We start from the raw sequence: 22,141 nt of genomic DNA, 5'->3' as shown, positions 1-22,141 counted from the left end.
CCTGTACCAAACAGAAAGAAAAGAAAGAGTATGCTACCATGTGTTTATGAAATGCCATCACTGCTAGAGATTGCTTTTTTCTCTCTTTCTCTCTCCATAAGCAGAGTCTGCTTACTGAGGTAATAGCATGAGGTGTTTCAGAGTAAATGATTAGAAAACAAGGGGATGTGAATTCAAATAGAGAAAGGTCTGCTTGCCCACTCTAAACTCAGGTACTTTAATGTCTTATGCTGTCTCTTTAATAACAGATTCATAAGCTTATAACTATGTTTTAGTATTGTGAGGAATATATAAAATACATAAAGGTCATAAAACTATGTACACTCAATGAAAATGTATATTATAGCTTCTAGTGTTCAGGGAAATTTCTCCAGTAGTAGCTCATTTTTAATACAATTATCTCTTCTCTGTAGAGTTAACTCTTAATTATAGCTACTTAAAAAACTCTTTTATTTATTTGGTACCTGGTCTTGCTATGCAGCTGGGACTCATAGTGATCCTCCTGCCTCAGTTTCCCAGTGCTGGGATTACAGACATGCACCACCATGCTCACTTTTGGGTGCCAAGGATGGCTTGGCATGTGGTAATGGGGATTGGACCCAGTACCTTGCGCTTGCCAGACAGACACTTAGACAGCCGAGATATCTCCCAAGCCCCTATAGTACTAAATAAGGAAAGTTTATCATATATAAACTTTTTTTGTTCTTTTGTGGTCCTGGGTTCAATCCTTGGCCCTTGGGCATGTAAGGCATGTGTAGTCTTCCAATAAGCCACACCCCTAGCCTCATGCATAAACATTTTATAATTTCTATCAAGCCTCTTATTCAAGCATGATTCCATGAAATAAAGTTATAATAAAGGCATAAATGTTCTTTAAAGCATGGACTAAAATGAAATCTGAAAGACTTTGTTATATAACTATATTCTTTTACTTTTAAATTGCTTTTAGTTTTTAATCTATTTTCATTAGTCTATGCTTTCACTATATATTTACATTCCTTTTGGAGATTGAGTGTATATACATATGTTTACATGCATATGTAGACATGTATTTTATATATATATAGACATACATGCTTATTTGTACATACATATGTACATATATTCACAAAAAATATCTTGATAATTTTCAATTTTTTTCTTCCATTGCTACCCACCGTTTCCCCTCTTTCTTTCTTCCACAAGCCTGCCTTTATTTTACTATTTATTTAAATTTTAAAATGATAATGTTAAATGAAAGACATCAGACACAAACTTAATTATTTCATGGCTTATATTAAAAGAAAGTTCTATCCTTATGAACATTACCTTGCCCCCTTTTTCCTTCAATGATGCATATATGATCAAAACAGGATTCTCATTACTGCTGACTAGAATGTACTATTCATGATGTCAGCCACTTAAGACTAACTCATCTTGTACACACTAAAAATAAAAATAAATATTTCACAAATTATTAATAGTATAAAATTTCTGTAACTTTAAGTAGTTTAAACAATTATTTCTTACACAGGCTCTATCTCCTTATAAATTATTGTAACTAACCAATTTCTAAATAAAAGGGAATTGTTATTTAATTGTTAAAATCCATACAGATATTTAACAAGTTTTTTTATATATCTATCCAGGTTATGTAAAATTATTCCCCATGAAAACTGTACTTGTTGGTCTTTCTATGAAATGTTCAATATTAGAAAAACAAAGAATTGCAAAATAATCCTAAATGTACCTGCTAATACTTGTATTAAGATCTGAGTTTGAAAAGGCTTTGGAATAACTTTCTGGCTTCTTTTATTTTGCTTTGAAAATTACTTAATAAAAAATATGAGGCAGGGAGATAGATCTTTGGCAAAGGAGAAGGGGATGGAGAAGGGGAGAGAGGAGCTAGGGGGCAGGGGGGAAAGAGGAGAGAAAATGACATCAAAATTCGCTATATATAGGTACATTGATCAAATCCCCGAAGCAAATGTAATCACCAGGTACTGTACTAAATTGTAAGTACCAGGTACTGTACAAATACAAAGTTAAAATAAAAGCAGTGGCAAGCAATATTAAAATTTTACAGATAGAGTGAATATGATAATAACAGAGAAGTAAGGAGTAAAATATTATGTGAACTAAAGGTCAGACACTTGTACTGTCCTGGCAGGTAAACTTAAGGTCCAAGTATAACTGAAATATTAGATAATACACCTAATAAAAATGTTTAAATGAAGAAGAATATCATATTGAGTTAAAAATGTATAAGAAGCTAACTGATTAATCTCACGTGTCCATGTCATCACATGACTGTTCATAACCAAAAACTTTAATGAATCTAACTGGCCATCAAGAACAGAATATTTGAAATGAATCACAGAATAATTTGTGTCATGTTTTCTCAGTATGCCCAAGAGAATAGATTATCTGCAAGTATGTGTTAAATAAAAATAGTAATAGATCTGATATATATGTACATAATAGATAATTTTCAGATTAGGGATGTTGAGTTATATTTGAGCATCCCTAACCTGAAAATTCAAAATCTGAAGGGCCCCAAAAGCTGAAATATTATAAGTATTAACTTGAGACCACAGTGGAAAATTCCACCCCTGACCTCATGTGATGGGTTATAGTCAAAACGCAGTGTATTAAATATACTCTATGATGTAACCATTAGACTAGGTGCATGTGAAACAGAAATGAATTTAGTGTGTAGATGGTTGCTGCGTTGTTCAGCTTTCCTGTGGCTGGAGCAAAATATCGATATGCACAATATAAATATGGGACTGGCTTATGTCACTCATGGCTTCGAAGATTTCAGTCTATGAACACTGATTAGATTGCTGTGGGTTCTTGGTAATGGCCCAGAATCAACTGCACAGATAAAGTACCAGGGAGAGATGTATCTCACAAGTGGCCCTCCTCTGCCTGGTCCACACCTGCTAACAGTACATTCAGTGATGAACCCTGCAGCCAGCACCACCATGGCCCATTCACCTGTGGAAGAATCTCTTCATTCAGTGAGTCTGACTGTGAAGATTGCCTAGCACAGATCCTACCTTGACATATGTGTATATACGTATATGCAAAAATATTCCGAATTGTAAAAATAAATAAAAAAAAAATACAAAGCACTGTTAAGTAAAAGTACTTAATCTGTAGCAGCTACTTCCAAAAAATGAGAGACTTGGGATTCTAAAAGAAAGTTCCAAGCCTTTTAATTTGTATTTGTCTTTATGGCTTTATTTTTGTTTTTATTTCTATATTTATTTATTTATTTATTGCAGAACCGGGGATTGAACTCAGGCTCTTGCACTTGCCAGGGAAGCACTTATTCCACTGAGCCATCCTCCCAGCCCCTAAGTGGCAGAAGATTTTTTTTTTGTTAGTGACTTCAAGATGCCTTCAGGACATTTCTGGTTTGGCATGAGTATCTGGATTCCAAGCACAGCATCCTGAGCCTGACTGCTTTGTTTAAGCAGACACTTAAACAACTGAGCTAATAGGCAGGCCCCCTTGATTGCTTTAATGCCTGAAAGAAATGGATAATTTAACAGAATGTATTAAATGAATGTCTGTTTGTTCACCTGCACTTCATTGTCACCATTTGTGGCTCAGAGGCAGTAAGTGACACACTCAAATGTGAGCGTTCAGTATCTTTGGGTTATTTGTAGTAAGAGATCGCTGCTAGTATTTTTGAAGGAACGAAAGCAGGGAGCTTGTTAGGACCTAGGGTGAAAGCCTGCAATCATATGGAGATGGCTGTTGTAAGAAAAGTTGTGTCATTAATCTTGAGACTTGTAGGGAGGGAACTGACAGGGAAATACCTTTAGTCGTTGACTTTGTTGATCTAATTCTCCTAACTGGAAGCTGATGGCTGCCACGAAGAAATGTATCTATATAGTCTGAACCACTGACATGATCCAACAGGTCTTTTGCTCAGAAGTAAGAAGAGAGCAGTGAAGGAAATACTATAAAAAAAGTGGATACAAATACTATAAACAGAATGTTATTAAATAAATGATTATATACATAAAGAAATGGATCACCTTAATTTTAAGACATGTTTATTCATAACCATTAATGTTTTAATTGAACTTTATTACATAAATTTGACATTTTTTGTACTTCAAGGAAATTAACTATGGAGATAAAGCAAGCAAGTTAAAGGGAAAGTAACTGTGAAATTTGAGACGAAATCCAAAGAATCAAATTTATTACACAAACTTCTACTAAAAATCTAGTAAAAGTGTTTTTTGTTGAGTAAAGATACTAAAAAAGAAAATATAAAAATTAAAGTAGTGATACAAAAAACAACAAAGCCCACAATAATGCTACGGGTTAAACATGTTACCAAAAATAGAGACGTCACACATGGAAAGCTTGGGTGTTTTCCAAGTTTCCTTCAAACTTCACATCTTTTTATGCCTGAGAATCAGAGTATGCTCATGCTTCAGTTGCTCTGAATAAGCTGTCAACTTGGTGGTGCTTTTTAAGTATATACATATATATAAAACTGACTATCATTTCACCATGAGTTCTATGGATAAATGTTATCAGGCAATGTCAGTCAATGTCTTACTCTACGCACCTGCTCAAGAAGCAAAATAAATGACAAAACCAAAACTAAACCCACCAGAGTACCAACATTAGGATTATTTCTTTATTCATTTTAATGAAAAAAATAAAATAGCAATGAAACAGTTTTAAAACAGGTTAGTAGGAAAGTTATAATAATTAATACATTGCATATAATTTCTTCATAGTGGTTATTCAGAGGACAAGATGCAGACATGATATCTTGCCTAAGCAGTATTAGTAAACCTTTCTTCTCATTGAACTAAGAGAAAGTAGCTGTATATCTATCCTATTTTGTATGCATATATATTTTTTTCACTACAAAATGGTCCTTTATTTATATCCCTGTATTTGTTTTGTTTTGTCAGAGATGGATGTTTCATTGCTGTCAGAGAAACTGCATTAGGAGAAGTCTTTAAAGAACCTTTTCATACTTGCTGCCAGTTCAAATATTGTAGGTACTTGAATTCAGCAAAATAACTCAGTATAGTCCAATATTCCATAATAATAGTGGGGTATTAGCAGTACTGGTAATTGTCAGAAGTTCTTGCCTTGAGCCTTTTACAGCTCAACATATTAATGTGGCATTACTTTTTATACCTTGCAGTTATATTTTTCCGCAGGATGGTTAAGACCAAATTAAAGCAAGACCTATACAAGTAAAAATGTAATGTTTGTATCCGACAAGGTCAGTCAAATCCCCTGGGGATTTACCCTGAAACCATGTATAGTACCTTGTAGATCTTTTGCCAGTGTCAGCCATCTGGATAAGTCAGGGCCATTGCTTGACCAATTTGCTCCCTGTGAAAGCCTGAGAGACTTTTTTCTCACTAGGTGGACTCTCCTTAGGCACACTATACATCGTCGATCACTTTCCTCTATGGCCCCATAATGTCCTTGATCTCAACATTAGGATCAAACAGAGTGTTTTTAATTTGTGTATTGTGTGGTATTTTCTAAACCTTAGATTCTTCAACTTAAAAATATGTAAATGATGGACAACCTTACTGGGTTAGTGTAAATTTACTTGAGATCCACACAGCAAGTGTTGGTATACAGTTTGTATGAGAGTAACTTCCGTTTCCTTAGTGTCCTTCACCTCTGTCTCCCTGGGACCTTGTTTTCCATTCTTGCCTTCATTTCTGCCTCCTATAGAAAGTTCATATTGCTAGTCCTTTCACAAATGTGCTGGAGCTTTAAAATTAACCATGCAGGGTCTCAATGAATGAGCTGGTAGTTGAGGGGTTTTTGTGCGCCATCTTTGTTAGCACAGTCAAGCCTATACACAAGCAACCATGTTGAAGGGACCTGCAGTTGGCATTGATCTTGAAACTATCTACTCCTATGTAGTTGTCTTCCAGCATGGAAAACTGGAGATAAATGCTAATGATCAGGAAAATCAAACCACTCCAAGCTACGACACTTTCACTGATGCCGACCAACTGATTAAAGATGCTGCAAAAAATCAAGTGGCTATGAACCCCACCAACACAGTTTTTGATGCCAAGTGTCTAATTGGATGTAGGCTTGATGATGCTGTTGTCCAGACTGATATGAAGCACTGGCCCTTCATGATGGTGAATGAGGCAGGCAGGCCCAAGTTTTAAGTAGAATACAAAGGAGAGACAAAGAGCGTCTACAGAGCAGGTGTCTTCTATAGTGCTGACAAAGATGAAGAGATAGCAGAAGTTTATATAGGGAAGACTGTTACCAATGCTGTGGTCACTGTGCCAGCTTACTTTCATGACTCTCAGTTTCAGGCAACCAAAGATGTTGGAACTATTGCTGGTCTTAATGTACTTAGAATTATCAACGAACCAACAGATGAAGCTATTGCTTATGGCTGAGACAAAAAAGTTGGAGCTGAAAGAAATGAGCTGATTTTTTTATTTAGGAGGTGGCACTTTTGATGTGTCAATCCTCACTATTGAAGATTGAATCTTTGAAGTGAAATCTGCATTTGGAGACACCTACTTAGGTGGGGAAGATTTTGACAACCTAATTCTCAATCATTTTATTGCTGAATTAAGTGCAAACATAAGGTCGTCAGTGAGAACAAAAGAGCTGTCCACTGTCTTCGTACTGTATGTGAGTGAACTAAGAGAATCCTCTCTTCTAGCACCCAAGCCAGTATTGAGATTGATTCCCTCTAAGAAGGAATCAACTTCTACACCTCCATTACTCATGCCCGATTGGAAGAGTTGAATGCTGACCTGTTCCGTGGTACTATGTACCCTGTGGAGAAGGCTCTTTGAGATGCTAAACTGGACAAGTCTCAGATCCATGACATTGTCCTGGTGAGTGATTCTACCTGTATCCCCCAAATCCAGAAGCTTCTTCAGGACTTCTTTAATGGAAAAGAATTGAATAAGAGGATCAACCTTGGTGAGGCTGTTCTCATGGGGCAGCTGCTCAGGCAGCCATTTTATCTGGAGACAAGTCTGAAAATGTCCAAGATTTGTTGCTGTTGGATGTCACTCATCTTTCCCTTGGTATTGAAACTGCTGGTGGCATCATGACAGTCCTCATCAAGTGCAATATCAGCATTCTTACCAAGCAGACCCGTACCTTCACTACCTACTCTGACAACCAGCCTGGTATGTTCATTCAGGTATATGAAAGTGAGCGTGCCATGACCAAGGATAACAACCTGCTTAGCAAGTTTGAACTCACAGTCATACCTCCTGCACCCTGTGGTGCTCCTCAGACTGAAGTAACTTTTCATATTGATGCCCATGGTTTTCTCAATGTTTCTGCAGTTGATAAAAGTACAAGAAAAGAGAACAAGATTGCCATCACTAATGGTAAGGGGCATTTGAGCAAGGAGGACATAGAGCTTATGGTCCAGGAAGCAGAGAAGTACAAAGCTGAAGATGAGAAGTGAAGGGACAAAGTGTCCTCCAAGAATTCATTGGAGTCTTAGTTATCAATATGAAAGCAACTGTTGAAGTTGAGAAGCTTCAGGGCAAGATTAATGATCAAGATAAACAGAAGATTCCTTACAAGTGTAATGAAATCATCAACTGTCTGTTTAAGAATCAGACTGTGGAGAAAGAATAATTTGAACATCAACAGAAGGAGCTCAAGAAAGTCTGCAATCCCTTCATCACCAAGCTGTACCAGGGTGAAGGTGGCAGGCCCAGAGGAATGCCTGGGGCTTCCCTGGTGGAGGAGCTCCTCCCCCTGGTGGTGTCTCCTTGAAACCCACCACAGAAGAGGTTGATTAAGCCAACCCAAAATATAGATAATAGCATTCTTCCACAACCAATAAATAAATTTTGAATGGACCAAAATTTGTAGCAAATTCTGTTGCAGTCATTAAAGTTGAGTTGCTGTAGTAAAGTACTGGGCAGTCTCAAAATCTGCATAATGGAACATGTACACGGGGAAAGATAACATTGCTCTTTAAGCACTGTACTATAAGTAGAAATACAAAGTCTTCAATACAAATATTTAAATTGGTAAAAAATAAATAAAATTCGCCATGCAGTTTCTATGAAAATACTGTTCTACATGAAGGCAATAATTCAGAGCTTGCCTCCTAAATACTCTGAGATGAAGAGATTTACAGTAGCTTGTCTGGAATCCAACAATGTAAAGAACAGTTTATTCTATTATTTAAAATATGGGAATTGAGGAGATTTAACATGTCTGTATTGAGGCAGAGGAACGTTGGAGCTACTCATAGAAAATAAACTATACGATGTAAATATTAACAGTCATTAAAAAGCAAATAACTACTAATACACTTGTAATGGAGTATCCTAATACCCTGCTGTCACAAACAGACAGCTCAACTAGGCAGAGATCAATGAAGAAATAACGATCAGCCTCTTCTGTTTATGTCTCTGTCCTATCACACCTCTTGTCCTGGGACATCAAGGGCATGGGATACTGTTGTCACTGTAGAGAAAGCCCCATGCTGATCGGTTCCCCACTATCTCCTCTGCAGAAGAGGGTGTCCCATCTCCCACTTGTTGCTCCCCAGCAGCCCAAGGCTGCTTAAATTCTATGCAAACAATTGTATTCCTGTACCTCTCTGAAGTCACTGGTTGCAGAGCAGGAAATGTTGTGCGGTTCCACTCATTACTTTCACTGCCTCTGCTGTGGTCTCTAACCTTCTTGTACTATGGGTTGCAGTTAGCTGCTATAAGGCATGAGAGAAACAAACAAGCACACAAACTGGTGGACCATTGGGGAAAGAACAATTTCCTGGTCACTTGTCCCTTTGTGTGCAGGTGAAATGTGCTGCCACATGGCAATGTACTTTGTGTGGCAGAATACCAAGAGGATGAGCTACCTTACGTCCAGTTCTATCTTGCCAGCTTGAGTTAGGCACACTGTTGAAGTCAATCAGTGTTTTGCAAACTTCCCACGATAGCAGTTCCTTCCCCCTGTGCAGACAGCAGTTTCATCCATAGCTCTGTGTGCTGAATCACCATTTTATAAAATTCTATGTCTATGCTTTGTCTGATCTATAAATCTCTTAATTTTGGATTGATTTTGACACTAGTGTGTATGACCCTTCCTGCCTTTTAGTTACTTCTCTTTTTAGTTGATTTTCTCTGAGTATCTCCAGTGTAGCTCCTTCATTGAGCCAAGTTGAATCTTTTCAACGTTGTGTGTTTTTAAACAATGCAGTGTGTTGGTCTTTACGTTGTTGTCTTCCAAACAAGTTGAAGTAAATCCCTGAGTATTTGTTGTGCAGTACTCTAAATTTCATATCACATAAATCCAAGTAATATTGACATATAATTTGCATATAGACTGCGTAGTTACATGAGCTTCATTGTATATTACTCCATGCAACTGTCATGGCCAATAACTTCTAAATGTGAATGGTTATTTAAAATGCAGTATTGTTTTGTTTTCTTCAGATAAAACTCTAGGTAGCACAACCTTCTAGTATCCTTGACCTTCAAGGAAATAATTTTATGAATTTATTTTATTTTCCACATACTTTCGAAGTAATTTAAGATGTATAAGATGTTGGGAAATAATCCAAAAAATATTTCATGTACTCCATTTAGCTTTCTCCAAAGATAGCATGCTATAAAACCATAGTAATTTATCATGAAGGAAATTGACACTACTACTCTAATAAAGTATGGATTTAGTCAGGTTACGCCAGCCTTTGTATGCATTTTTCAAGGTATGGCTCTGTAATATGTCATCACATGGATGCATTTGTTTAACCATTCTCACGAAGAGTATGCACAATTGTTCTACTAGCACAAAAAATCACCAAACTTTCCACAACACTTATCTGTAAGTCGTTTCAACAACCACCAAACTGTTTTCTAACACTATTATTTTGTCAGTTAAAAAATGTTAGATAGGAGGCCGGGGAGATGGCTCAGTGGAATAAGCACTTCCCTGGCAAGTGCAAGGGCCTGAGTTCAATCCCTGGTTTTGCAAAAAAAAAATGTTAGATAAAAGCAAATTATTTCCCTACCTCCAGTTTTGTTTGGTTGTTTTAACCGAGGATTGAACTCAGGCCCTTACGTTTGCCAGGGAAGCGCTTATTCCACTGAGCCATCTTCCTGGCTCCTACCTCCAGTTTTGAAAGGAATGGAAGAACAAGAGATAGAGGAAGAGGCAAAGTGGTAGGGGGAAAGGAAGAAGAAAGATTGGAAAAAATTAAAGGGGAAAAGAATGATTGGAGAAAGAGTTTTTGCAAATGGAATATGGGAAGGGTCCAAAAGACTGAAGGATCAAGGAGGGAGAAGTGTAGTAGATTTAAAAAGATTTTTAAAAATAGGATTAATAGATATATTTTGTACACATACCAACTTTATATGATAACTGTAATTCTTATGTACCACACATATGTACTAATAGTACCATACGGTACATAATTTCATTCTTGGTTTTTTTTTTTTTTGTTTTTGTTTTTTTTTTTCAGTACTGGGGATTAAACTCAGGACCCTGTTCTTGCCAGGCAAGCACTTACTCTACTGAGCTCTTTCCCCGGCCCTATAATTTCATTCTTTTAGAATGATATTTTGATGTATTTAGTCAATTTCTAAGAGTTGCTGAAGTTCTAAAAGTTTCAACATTACTGTAAAGTCCAAGTCCAAAGTTTTCTCTGGGATTTAAGAGCAACTCTGAGCTGCAATCCCCTGTAAAAATGAAAAGTTAAAATATTACTACATAAAAGACATAAGATTAACATCCACATTCCAAACTGTAGAAATAGAGAGATTGAGTAGAATGTGACCAACGCAGGACCAAAATTCAGCAAGACAAACATTAAATCCCTTCTGTAGCAACGTGAGTCAGTGTAGTGAGGTATGAACTCCACAGAGTACAGGTGGCCTACCTCTATGCTATTGCCAGTGTTTGCAGCCCTTATAGTTTCTCTTTGAGGCTGGCTGTACTCACTCATTGTGATTTTCTTCAGATGTTCCATGTTGCTGTTTTGCCAACATCATGGAATCTCCATTGTCCTTTGGCCTTCACTGTCACAGATTCATGTGCTGTCCTGTAAGTTTCACACTGCTTCGTCTCCCAGACCTTCTCCTGAAATCTGGGTGGATGTTTTAGTGACCCCCACACTTCTTGCAGTCCTCATGTATATAACCAGCACTTGGAGGCCTCCAAGTTCTACTACCTGCTCAAGTAATAGCTGAGCCTTCTTGCATTTTGCTATTTGGCTGCAGAAGTGCCTGACTGACCAGATGAACCAGCATGCACTGACTCTGAGGAAATTAATTTCCATACCTGAGGCTCCTGCCATTCTAGAGGATTAGGCCTGGTCTTAAAGAAAAACTTGTACCACTGCGATTGTCATCCTGAACAGGTCCATTGCTGGCTCTTCACATAGCCTAAAGACAGTCTTCCTATTGTCTTCTTCTGATGTACTTGTCTCTTTTTAATGCTATTTCCACCAGCAGGCTCTCCTCTAATTCATCTTTACAGGCTTAAACTCCAAGGGCCGGGGAGATGGCTCAGTAGAATAAGCGCTTCCCTGGCAAGAGCAAGGGCCTGAGTTCGATCCTTGGTTCCACAAAAAAAAAAAAAAAAGTCAAACTCCAGAAGAGCTTTCTTTCAGGCCAAACCCCAAAACTTTCTAAATCATTCACTTGGGCCATTTGTTCTTGGTTATCAATGTAGAGCTGTCTACCACCCCCAACAGTACCCAAGTCACAGCTTGAATGTTAGGCTGCCATGAGATTTTCTCTGCCAGGTCAATTAGTCCTTTGCCCCTATGCCAATCTCCTGCAAAGTCTTATGACATAACCAAAATTCAGACAAATTTTCTGACAAAGCATAATACCCATGGCCTATAATTCAATTGCCAATGGAGTTCTTCTCAGCCAAATCATCTTAAGCCTGGTCTTTACTAGCTGTGACATTGCAGCCTTCTGAGTTCAGACAAATATCTTCCATCAAGCATGGCTTACAGCCTTCTAGGGATGCTTCTCCAGCTGGTACACCCAAATCTTTCCAAACTTCTCCCATAACCCAGTTGCAAAAGCTTCTTACCACATGGTGATGTGTATGTCCCTGTAACAATTCCATGTCTTTGGTACCAAAAATCTTTGTCAGGTTCATGGGAGGACTAAGCACATGCCACTCACATACAGTAAGTCAATCATTTAGACATACCCACAACTGTGCCAAGACAAACAGCAGAGCATTTCTTATTCAAACTGACACCATAATTAGCTATCATAGCCCCCTTCTTTATCACTGGAACAGTACCTTCTAGTTCCATATCCTCTCTCCTTTGCTATTGTACTTAATTTATTTTTAACTTTCTTAAATAAGATGAAATGTGCAATTTTTAACTTTCTAAGATGGCTTAGTTTGCTTAATATAGTGGTTTCCAGTTCCATCCACTTTCCTGTTCATTAAATGATTTGCTTTTTATGGCCTACTAATGATTGTCTATATATAATTTGATTTCTTTCTTTTTCCATTTGTATTTTTTTTTCATTTTGTTCTCTCTCTTGTCTAATTGCATTGCCTAAAGTTTGAAGTAGTATACTAACAGAAGTAGTAAAAGTGAAAATCCTTGTCTCATTGTTAATTTGGGGGGAAATGCTTTTAGTTTTCCCAACTCATTATGGTGTTAGCTGTAAGTTTCTCATATATGGCTGTTGTTTTCAGTTTTTCTTTTTTATCATGAAGTGTTGAATTTTGCTGATGCCTTTTCTACATACACTGCAATTTTTTGTGATTTTTGTCTATTTTATTTATGTGATGTATAATATTTATTGATTTAGGTATGCTAAATCATTCCTATATGATATGAAACATACATGATGACAGTTTGTGATCTTTTAATGCTTTTGAATTCTAGTTGCAATAACTTTATAAAGGATTTTTGTGTCTATGTTTATCAAGCATATTGTTCCCTAGTGGGATTTTTTTTTTGTTGGGCTATTGTGTCTAATTTTAGAATTAGGGTAATTCTGGCTTTGTAGAAAGATTTTGAATGCAGTCCTTCCTTTTCAATTTTCTGGAAAACTTTGAGGAGTATTAGCGTTAGTTCTTTTGTATTCTGGAATAATTTAGTAGCAGTAAGTACATCAGATTCTGTCATTTTCTTTACTAAAAATTGTTTTAAACTTTTACTATCATGCTTTTTACTAGCTTAGATTTTTAGTCTCCTTTTTGTGCAATTTTGGTAGGTCAACTTATGCTAAGAACTTATTTATTTCTCCTAGATTGTCAGATTTATTGGAAGAAAAGTCACACGACTTGATTCTAGTATTTCTCAGAATTTCAGTGATCTTGCCTTTTTCTTTTCTCGATTTATTAATTTGGGTCTCTATCTTTAGATAAATTTGACTAGATGTATATCAGTCTCATTTACCTTTTCAAATAACTCTTGGATACATTGATCTGCTATACTGCTACTTCAGTATATATACCATTTATTTCTCCTCTGACATTTTTTATTTCTTTCTTTTTATTGCACATGCATTTTATTTGTTCTTGTTCTTCTAGAGCTTAAAGGTGCATCATTAGGATTCGGGGATTGCTTTGTTTTTCCTGATGTAGGCATTCATCGTTATGAGCCAATTTTTTTATAGAACTACTTTCATTGAGTCACAGATTTTGATATATTGTATTTTTATTATTATTTGATTCTAGCAATGCTTTCAGTTCTCCCTGGAATGCCAATGATCACCCAGCAATGCTTATTAAGTTTCCATCCATTTGTGTAATTTGCTTGGTTTCTTTGCTGTTGATTTCGAGTTTCACTGCATTTTGATACAGTAGTATGCATGAGATTATTTTAGGTCATTTGTAATTTACTAAGCCTTCCTTCATGGCTCAATATATTGTCTATTTTTTGAAAAGTTCTTTGGACTGCTGAGAAGAATGTGTATATTGGCACTGTGTAATATAATGTAATATAATACTGTATAGCTGTTTGTTAGGTCCACTTTACGTACAGTAGAGATTAATTCTGATCTTTCGTTGCTGATTTTTGTTTCATTGACCTATTTGTGATAATGGGGTGTTGAAGTCATCTACTGTTATTGTATGGGGGACTATCTGAACATTAAAGTCAAATAGGTTTTTTTGGGTATTGTTTTTAATGAAACTGTATATTAACATTTGCTGAATGTATATTTGACATTGTGACTGCTTCTCCAAAATATTTTTCCTTTATTGATATGTGGTACCTTTCTTTGTCACTTCTCACTAATTTTAGGTGGGGTTTTTTTGTTAATTTTATTGAGAATCAAATAGCAATGAGATAGTTTCAAATAGGTTAGGACAGTTGCAATAATTAATACATTGCATATTGTTGTCTTCGTAGTAGTTATTCATAGTACAAGATGCAGACATAATATCCTGTCCAAACACTATTAGTGCAAATCTGTCTTCTCATTGAATTAAGACAAAGTAGCTGTATATCTATCCTAACTATTTTGTATATACAGACACAAAATGATCCTTCATTTATATCCCCTTTTTATTTAGTTTTGTCAGAAATGGGTATCCATTACCATTTAAATATTGCAGGTGTGTGAATTCAGCAAAATAATCCAGTATGGTCCAGTAGTCCAGAATAGTAGTGGGTTATCCATTGGACTGGCAATGTCAGAAGTTGTTGACTTGAACGTTTTACAGCTCAGCATATTAATATGGTTTTAGTCTTTATACCTCATTTTTATACTTTTCTCCTGCATGGTTAAGACCAAAATAAAGCAAGACTTATATAACAGGTAATGTAAATTCTGTATCTGACAAGGTCAGTCAAATCCTTTCAAGATTTATACCCTGAAACCTTGTACCACAGTTTGTAGATCCTTTGTCAGTGTCAGCTATGTGGATGAGTCATCGTCATTGCTTGACCAATTTGCTTTCTGTGAAAGCCTGAGAGAATATTTTCTCTCCATGTAATTCTCCTCAGTAATTTTAGTTTTAAGTGCATTTTGTCATATATGAGTACAACAATCCTGTTTGCTTTCAGTGTTCAGCTGCTTGGAGTATTGTTTCCCATCCTTTCATATTTAGTCTGTATATTTCTTTGTAAAATAATTAGGTTTAATGCATATAGTTGCATATTGTTTTTTGATCTATGATAGAAATTTTTTTACTATAGAAGTAAGAACATTTACATTGAGTATTATTATTAAATATTATATATCTGTTTATCAATAAAATTATGGAAAAAATAAAAATACGCAAAATAAATAAATTTTATGTATCAATCAGGTCATATTATTTTTCTAGTGTTTGATATACTTCTAATTTTTATGTATTAATCTACTTTCTATGAGATTTATTCTATCTCTGGATCTTGTGGTTGAGATTGTCCTCTTCCACTGTGTTGAGAATTCCCTTCAATATCTTCTATAATACTGGCTTAGTTATGGATATCTTTAGTATCTTGGAAGCTCCTTATTTTTCCTTGATTATGGAGACCATCCTTGTAGTATAATAATATAGGTTAGCCATTATCTCTTTTAGGATTTAATATACATCATTCCAAGCCCTCCTCACAATTAGAATTCCTGATAAAAGATTTGCTGTTTGTCTAAGTTTGCCAGTCTAAGTGTTTAAGCATTTTTTATCTAACAGCTTTTTATATTGTTTGTTCTATGTTTTTGGCAATTTGACCATGGTATGTTGGGGAGAGGTTTCTAAATTATTCCAGCATCTGGGTATCAACCTTGATCCACAGAATTTGGAAATTTCTGCTATGATTAGAGAGAATAACTTTTCTGTGACATTAGCCTATACATCTCCCCAAATTCATAGATTCTTAAATTATTATTTGAGTTGTCTAACAGCTCAAGAATGATTTTTCTATTGCTTTTTGTTCATGTTTTTTTATCATTAGTGTTACTGAATCGATGTGCTACTCTATCTGAGCCCTAATATTTTTTATTCTACTTCATTTTGCCTAATGTGAAGGCTTTAAATTGAATTTTTATTTGAATAACTGAGAATTTTATTTCCAGGATTTTTGTTTGGTTCTTTTTCAGATCCTCTGTCTTTTCTGAAGTTATCCTTCAGGTCCTGTATTGTCTTCCTTAATTTATTCTGCTGTTTATTTGTATCTTCTTTGAGGACATGAATAATGGAAAATATCTTTTTTTTCACTCTTTGTGGTAAATTTCGTCTGCGTCAGTATCCATTGGATTACTCTTGGGGAATTATGAATTATTATTGATATTTTGTTGCCTCTTTATTTCATGAGTGACCTTGTGTTTTCATGTAAATGTTTGCAGATCATTTGGGATGAATACTGCTATCTCAATTGTAAGAAGGTCTTTTTAGAGAATATCTTTCTCTATGGTTCTCCATAGGTTGTGGGTATGTCTCACTATAAGAATACTTAGTCAATACATTGATAAAATTAAGTTCCATTCCTATCATTGATTTGTAAGAAGAGAATAAGTATTATTAATGTCAACATCTAAATGTCCAAATTATAGCAACATATAATTTAAATATTCCATTTAAAGCTCTCAACTACTTTTTTTCCCAGAAAAATAAAAATGTATTAATTCAGGATAGGTCATCAGAAAAGAATTAAATAAAGGGAAAATTTAATTATAGTATCTATATACAAGAATAGAGGGCATAAGCAAGGAGAGATTTGAGAGAAGTATGAAAGAAGAGAAGGGCCAGCAAGATGGCTTAGAAGACTAAGTGCCTGCTTAGGCAAATGCAGGGAGTTGAGTTCGATCTGCAACACTACATGCCGTTCCCCAACGCCCTGGCATGCTGAGCTGGCCATCAAGTCCAGGCATGGTGGGGCATGCCTGTAATCCCAGCACTAGTGAGGCTGAAAACAGAAGGATCACTATGAGTCCAAGCTGCAGAGTGAGACCTTGTACCAAATACATAAAAAATGGAGAGAAAGACAGAAGGAAAAGAAAGAAAACAATAAGGAAATAAAATTGAAAGTGAGAGAAAACATAGGGAGATGATTAACTAACTAGTACATACCTAGAGTCAGAAAACCGTGTGAAATGAAGCAAAACAGACAAAAAACATTTCAATATTCTTCTTTCTGATGGGTATTTATACTGTTGGCATTGAATTCTGAAGAATTCTATCACTGGATGCCACCTGGTAAAGTCCTGGATGTAACTCTTCTTTTCTTCTAAGTCAAGAGTACTCATTCTCAGGCTGGCCAGACAGCTCAGTGAATTAAAGCACCTGATTAAGCAGATGTAGGGACCAGGGTTTGGTTCCTGGCACCACAAGATGTGCCACCCCAACCCCAGGGTGCCTGAGATGGTGACTGAGACTGGGCACAATGGTGTGCACCAGAAATCACAGCACTTGGGAAGCTGAAAATAGGAGGATCACTATGAGTCTGATCTACATAATGAGACCCTGTCGACCCTGTACTAAATTCGTTAAAACAAAATAAAAAGTTCTCATTTTCTACCTCTTTCCCAGGAGAGAAAGACAGTTAGAGCTTCCTGGAGACTGAGTTCAATCTTTCTGTGGATATAGATGAGTACTCTGGTTGGTCCACCAGTTTCAGGTTGGCCCACACATGCTGATCTAATTCTATCTGTGACTGGAATTGAGGGTGCCAGAAAACCTGGATTTCAACCACATCTTTCATTCACATAATCTGTGTACATAGACCTAGGTAGAGGATCAGGTGATGCTGTTGAGTGACCAGCCAGTTTCTGCATATCACCCTCACTTCAAAAAATGAATGAACATGCAGATTCTGCACTGGAAGAAAAGCTGTTGGCATCTAGCCTTTGGATGGGTTCTTTATTCAACGTAAAGTTCAATTCCAGACTCAGATTCTGTTTTCCCACAAAATCTCCAAGTGGTGGAAATCTCCTATTCCACTGTTCAAACCACCATTATTTTCTGCATCTTGACCTCTTCATTTATAGTGTTTACCTACACTTGCTTGAATTGGGTTTCATACCATTTGACCATCCTCCTGAGACTTTCCCATTCTGGAGTTTGGTCTTCTGTAGGCAAGGGCCTGAGAACAACTTCCAGTCCTATACTTTTAACTTGTTTCTACTTCAGTATGTATTCTCCTGAGCCCCATATAACTATCAGGGTGAGCGCAATGACCTTCCTGAAAAAAAGTTATTGTTGAGACCTTCAGCTATTTTTTAAAATGTGAAGTTTACGCTCTTCTGTGTCACTTCCTGTACCAGTCCTGTCTATCTTCGGTTTCTTTTACCCAGGCAGAGGGAGAGTTGCTTCTAAGGTAGTTTCCTGACCTGACAAAGTCTACATCTATATGACAGTGCTGAGAGCTATCACTCCTGTCCTTGTTCACTTGAGCGAACTCTGATTTTCTTTCTGCTCAGTAGCTAAATTCATACTCAAAAGAACATTCTATATTCTTTCAAAGCCACAAGAGAGGAGACGTTCCCCTCTACCACTGCACAGTGTCTGTGGTGCAGGTGTGCATAGCTGCAGTTATTTATCTTCCTAAATACCAGTCGTTCTGAATTTTTTCTGATTGCTGGTTCACTTAGCACTTTCCTGTAGTGCCATCTCTTCAAGGAGCCATGGGTATTACGGCTTTGATGAGCTTCCTGGAGCAGTTTGTGGGTGCTGCCTGTCAGTAGTCTGCCATCTTCTTGCATCCCCACTATATCTACAAAATTTGACTAGAATTTTTATAGGAATGCATTCAAAGTACAAATTAATTTGGAATGTTCTGGTGCCTTTACTGTTTTTTAGATCCCCATTTAAGTTCTTGCAGTATCAGCATTCAAACTCTGTATGTACTTTAAGTTCTAAAGCAAGGGTTAAACTTTGGCCCTATTATGAACTAAATTTTAAATTTTAGTTTTTAATTGTTCAAATTAAAAACCTATAGAAATGATAGGTGTGTGTGTGTGTGTGTGTGTGTGTGTGTGTGTGTGTGTGTTGGCCTCATATTTTCCAAGATTACTGAACTATTTTTGTACTTGTCAGAGTTTTTATACTTTTTGCGAGTTTCCATGTATGCAGCCATTTCTACATGCAGATAGGGACAGTTTCATTTCTTCCTTTTGGCTCTATATGTCTTTACTTTTCTCTTCCTGCCTTATTTGATTAAGAAAGACTTTCAGCATGATGTTAAATAGGGATGGGATAAATTATTATCTAATAATTGCAATATTTTCTTCTAAGTTCTCCTAAGATTCTAGTATGATTTCTCTATGACCACAGCATATACCTTGTGAGATCTTAAAGCTCTTTAATTGTGATTTGTTTTATGGGCCAAGATATAGCTTATCAGTGAGTTATGACAATGCATTTAATTCATTGGATTTTAAAAGATGCTTAGTTGATTAGTAAAGCATGTTTTTGGGTGTGTCTTTATAGATCATGGACGCAGGACCAAGGAAACTATATCAGGTTCTTGGCCTATTATTTTCCAATTTTCTTCCCTTATGCTCTTCCTGGCTGCCGGGAACTGGTGTAACATATCTTTCTGCCCTGCTGTCTACCTTGGATTCAGCTAGCCACAGACTAAAGCCTACAGGCAAATCAGCCATTTTCTCTTTAAAATTGCAGGGACCAGACAGTTTGTTCCAGTAACAGGAAAAATATTGCTAAAAGATGAGTGTTCCCTTTTACTTGATAAAGGGTGCATTGGACGATGTTTGATGGAATATTCTATAACTGTCATTGAGGTTTGGTGGGTTGATATTCTTTCAGTCTTGACATTGCTGATTTTCTATCTGATAGTTTTAATGATTACCAAGGGCAAAGCTTGATAATTCTACCACCTTCTTTGAGTTCTGCATTCTTACCTTATGTGCTTTGCAATTCTATTGCTAGGTATACCATTGTTATATTATATCAACAAATTGGTCTTTAGTGTTTCTCTTTGTTCCGAATCCTACTTTGCCTAAGGCTAAATGTAACACTCTAATACTTTGATTTGTATTAATACGTAATTATCTTTTTGTTTTTAACCCATATTTATCATTATTTTCTGAAGGCCTGTTGTCTCCCACACTTCTCCATTTACTCCCATTTTGGGCAGGGGAGGGGATTCAACTTTTTGCTGTCTTTTGTTTCATACAGGCTGAGGATAATCAACCAGTCCTCTCCCCAAAATCTTGTGAGATCTTAAAGCTTTTTTAATTGTGATTTATTTTATGGGCCAAGATATAGCTTATCAGTGTGTTATGACAATGCATTTAATTCATTGGATTTTAAAAGATGCTTAGTTGATTAGTAAAGCATGTTTCTGGGTGTGTCTTTATAGACAGAGGCTATGTATGTTGACAAGAGGAGAATCCAACTCTACCTGTATGCAAAGTTGAAGCTGTCCAAAGCCTCAGTCCTTGAGTAGTGAAACTCTTATAACACAATCTGCCCTCCTTTCTGCAGTGTTCAGATGACTAGTTTGTGTATTCTAGCTGGGGCTTTTAGTCATACCTATCAAGAATAATAGTGTGCCATATGGTTACTTTATCTTGTCACAACCCAAAAATATGATCTGGGTCAAATTGCTTAATCATTCTTGTAACCTTAATGTGAACAAAGTGCTGCGCTTTTGTGCAGCATAAAATAAACTGTCAGTATTTTGATTTATCTGATTTCAATGTAGCTTTTATCTCTTTTTCCCTCATGCCTTTCCTCTTTAGTACTCATCAAGTGCTGAAATTTATGAAATCCACACACATAAATCCATGTTCAGTTTTCTTCTCCATGATTGTATGAAATTGCACTTTTAGATCTCACAGTTTTCATGTTACTGAATAAGATATGATGAGAATTTTCAGTTGAATTTTTAAAATTATATTGAAGATATGAAATATTTGCAAAGTCAAAATGCATTTAAGAATCTGCATAATTTATTTTTGCCAGTAAAGGAATATTTGAGTATGTTTTTATTAAAGACCTTTTATGTAAAGCTACTACTGATTTATTAAAAGAGATAAATTAATTTAATTTTTAATTCATAAGTTACTTAAGGCAAATTTTAAACATTTTAACATTTTGGTTCTTAGAAAAAGAACAGATTGAGCATCCTTCTTTAAAAAATCTGATATAAAAATGTTCCAAATTCCAAACTTTTTTTTTTTTTTGTGGAACCAGGGATTGAACTCAGGCCCTTGCGCTTGCCAGGGAAGCACTTATTCCACTGAGCCACCTCTCCAGCCACTTAAATTCCAAACTTTTTGAGAGTAATAACTTTGAGCCACAAAGGATCCTACCACAAAGCTTTGTTTAATGCATAAAATCATTAAACATATTATATGAAATTATCTTCATGCTGTATGAGGTATGCATAAAACATGTCAATGGTTGTTTTATGCTTGACTTTATAAAATCCAAACTATATCATATATATGCAAACATTCTAAAATCTGAAATTTGAAATGTTTCTGGCCCCAAGCATTTTGACTAGGAGATGATGGCAATCTGCTTAGACATTTTCTAGTCTGATTCTTTCATTAAGTAAAAAGAATAATTTAAGGAAACTTCAGAGTATTTACATATTCTATATCTAATTAGTTACATTTTTAAAAGGAACAAAATTTTCAATGAATAGTACACACTAGTTAAATCTCTTCCTTAAATGTTTAAGTATCTTTAATTTCGTATTGTGATTCATTTTCTAGAATTGAATACTTGGAAGAAATCACTATTAATCGTAATTTTTGTATTTTAGATAAAAACAATCTCAAACTTATTTAGATATATTATTAAATTGTTAAAGTATTATTTTCTAGGTACTAAATCATTAAGCAATACGTTTTCCGTAATATTAATAGATCAAAGACCTTTAGTAAGTATTAGTATTTATTAATGTTTCTTCAGTTCATTTGTAGGAACAGTTTCATAAAATACACTCAATGGAATAGTAATTACATATTAAGTGTAGGTGTATTTTGAAACAAATTTAGGCTAACATATCCATTGTATTTTTATTATCATTTGTCTGCTGAAATTTACCCTTACCTTTTCCTTAGTTGTCACTTTACCCATCTTACATTGTGTGTTTCATCACTTGTTCTAGTCCATTTGAGCTGTGTAGAGAAACTTAATTCTTGCAGTTTTGAAGACATAAAAGTCCAAGATCAAACAAAGCCCTGACCAATTTGGTGTTGGATGAGGGTGTTTCATGGTTCATGTAAAGTGTCTTCTCACCTTGTCCTCACAT

At 35.8% G+C, this 22,141-nt stretch overlaps 1 pseudogene across 1 annotated transcript; it reads left to right on the top strand.

The window, feature by feature from the left end:
* The first annotated feature begins 5,855 nt into the window (after positions 1-5,855).
* LOC101582591 lies at positions 5,856-7,787 on the top strand (annotated as a pseudogene). Its single transcript, XR_002821675.1, has 2 exons — positions 5,856-7,246; positions 7,704-7,787. The product of XR_002821675.1 is annotated as a heat shock cognate 71 kDa protein-like (transcript).
* Positions 7,788-22,141: the final 14,354 nt, after the last annotated feature.

Source organism: Octodon degus, unplaced genomic scaffold, assembly GCF_000260255.1.
Source record: "Octodon degus isolate 3935 unplaced genomic scaffold, OctDeg1.0 scaffold00059, whole genome shotgun sequence".
Taxonomy (NCBI): domain Eukaryota; kingdom Metazoa; phylum Chordata; class Mammalia; order Rodentia; family Octodontidae; genus Octodon; species Octodon degus.
Note: the sequence above shows the minus strand (reverse complement) of the source record. Positions and strands in the feature narration are given on the sequence as shown.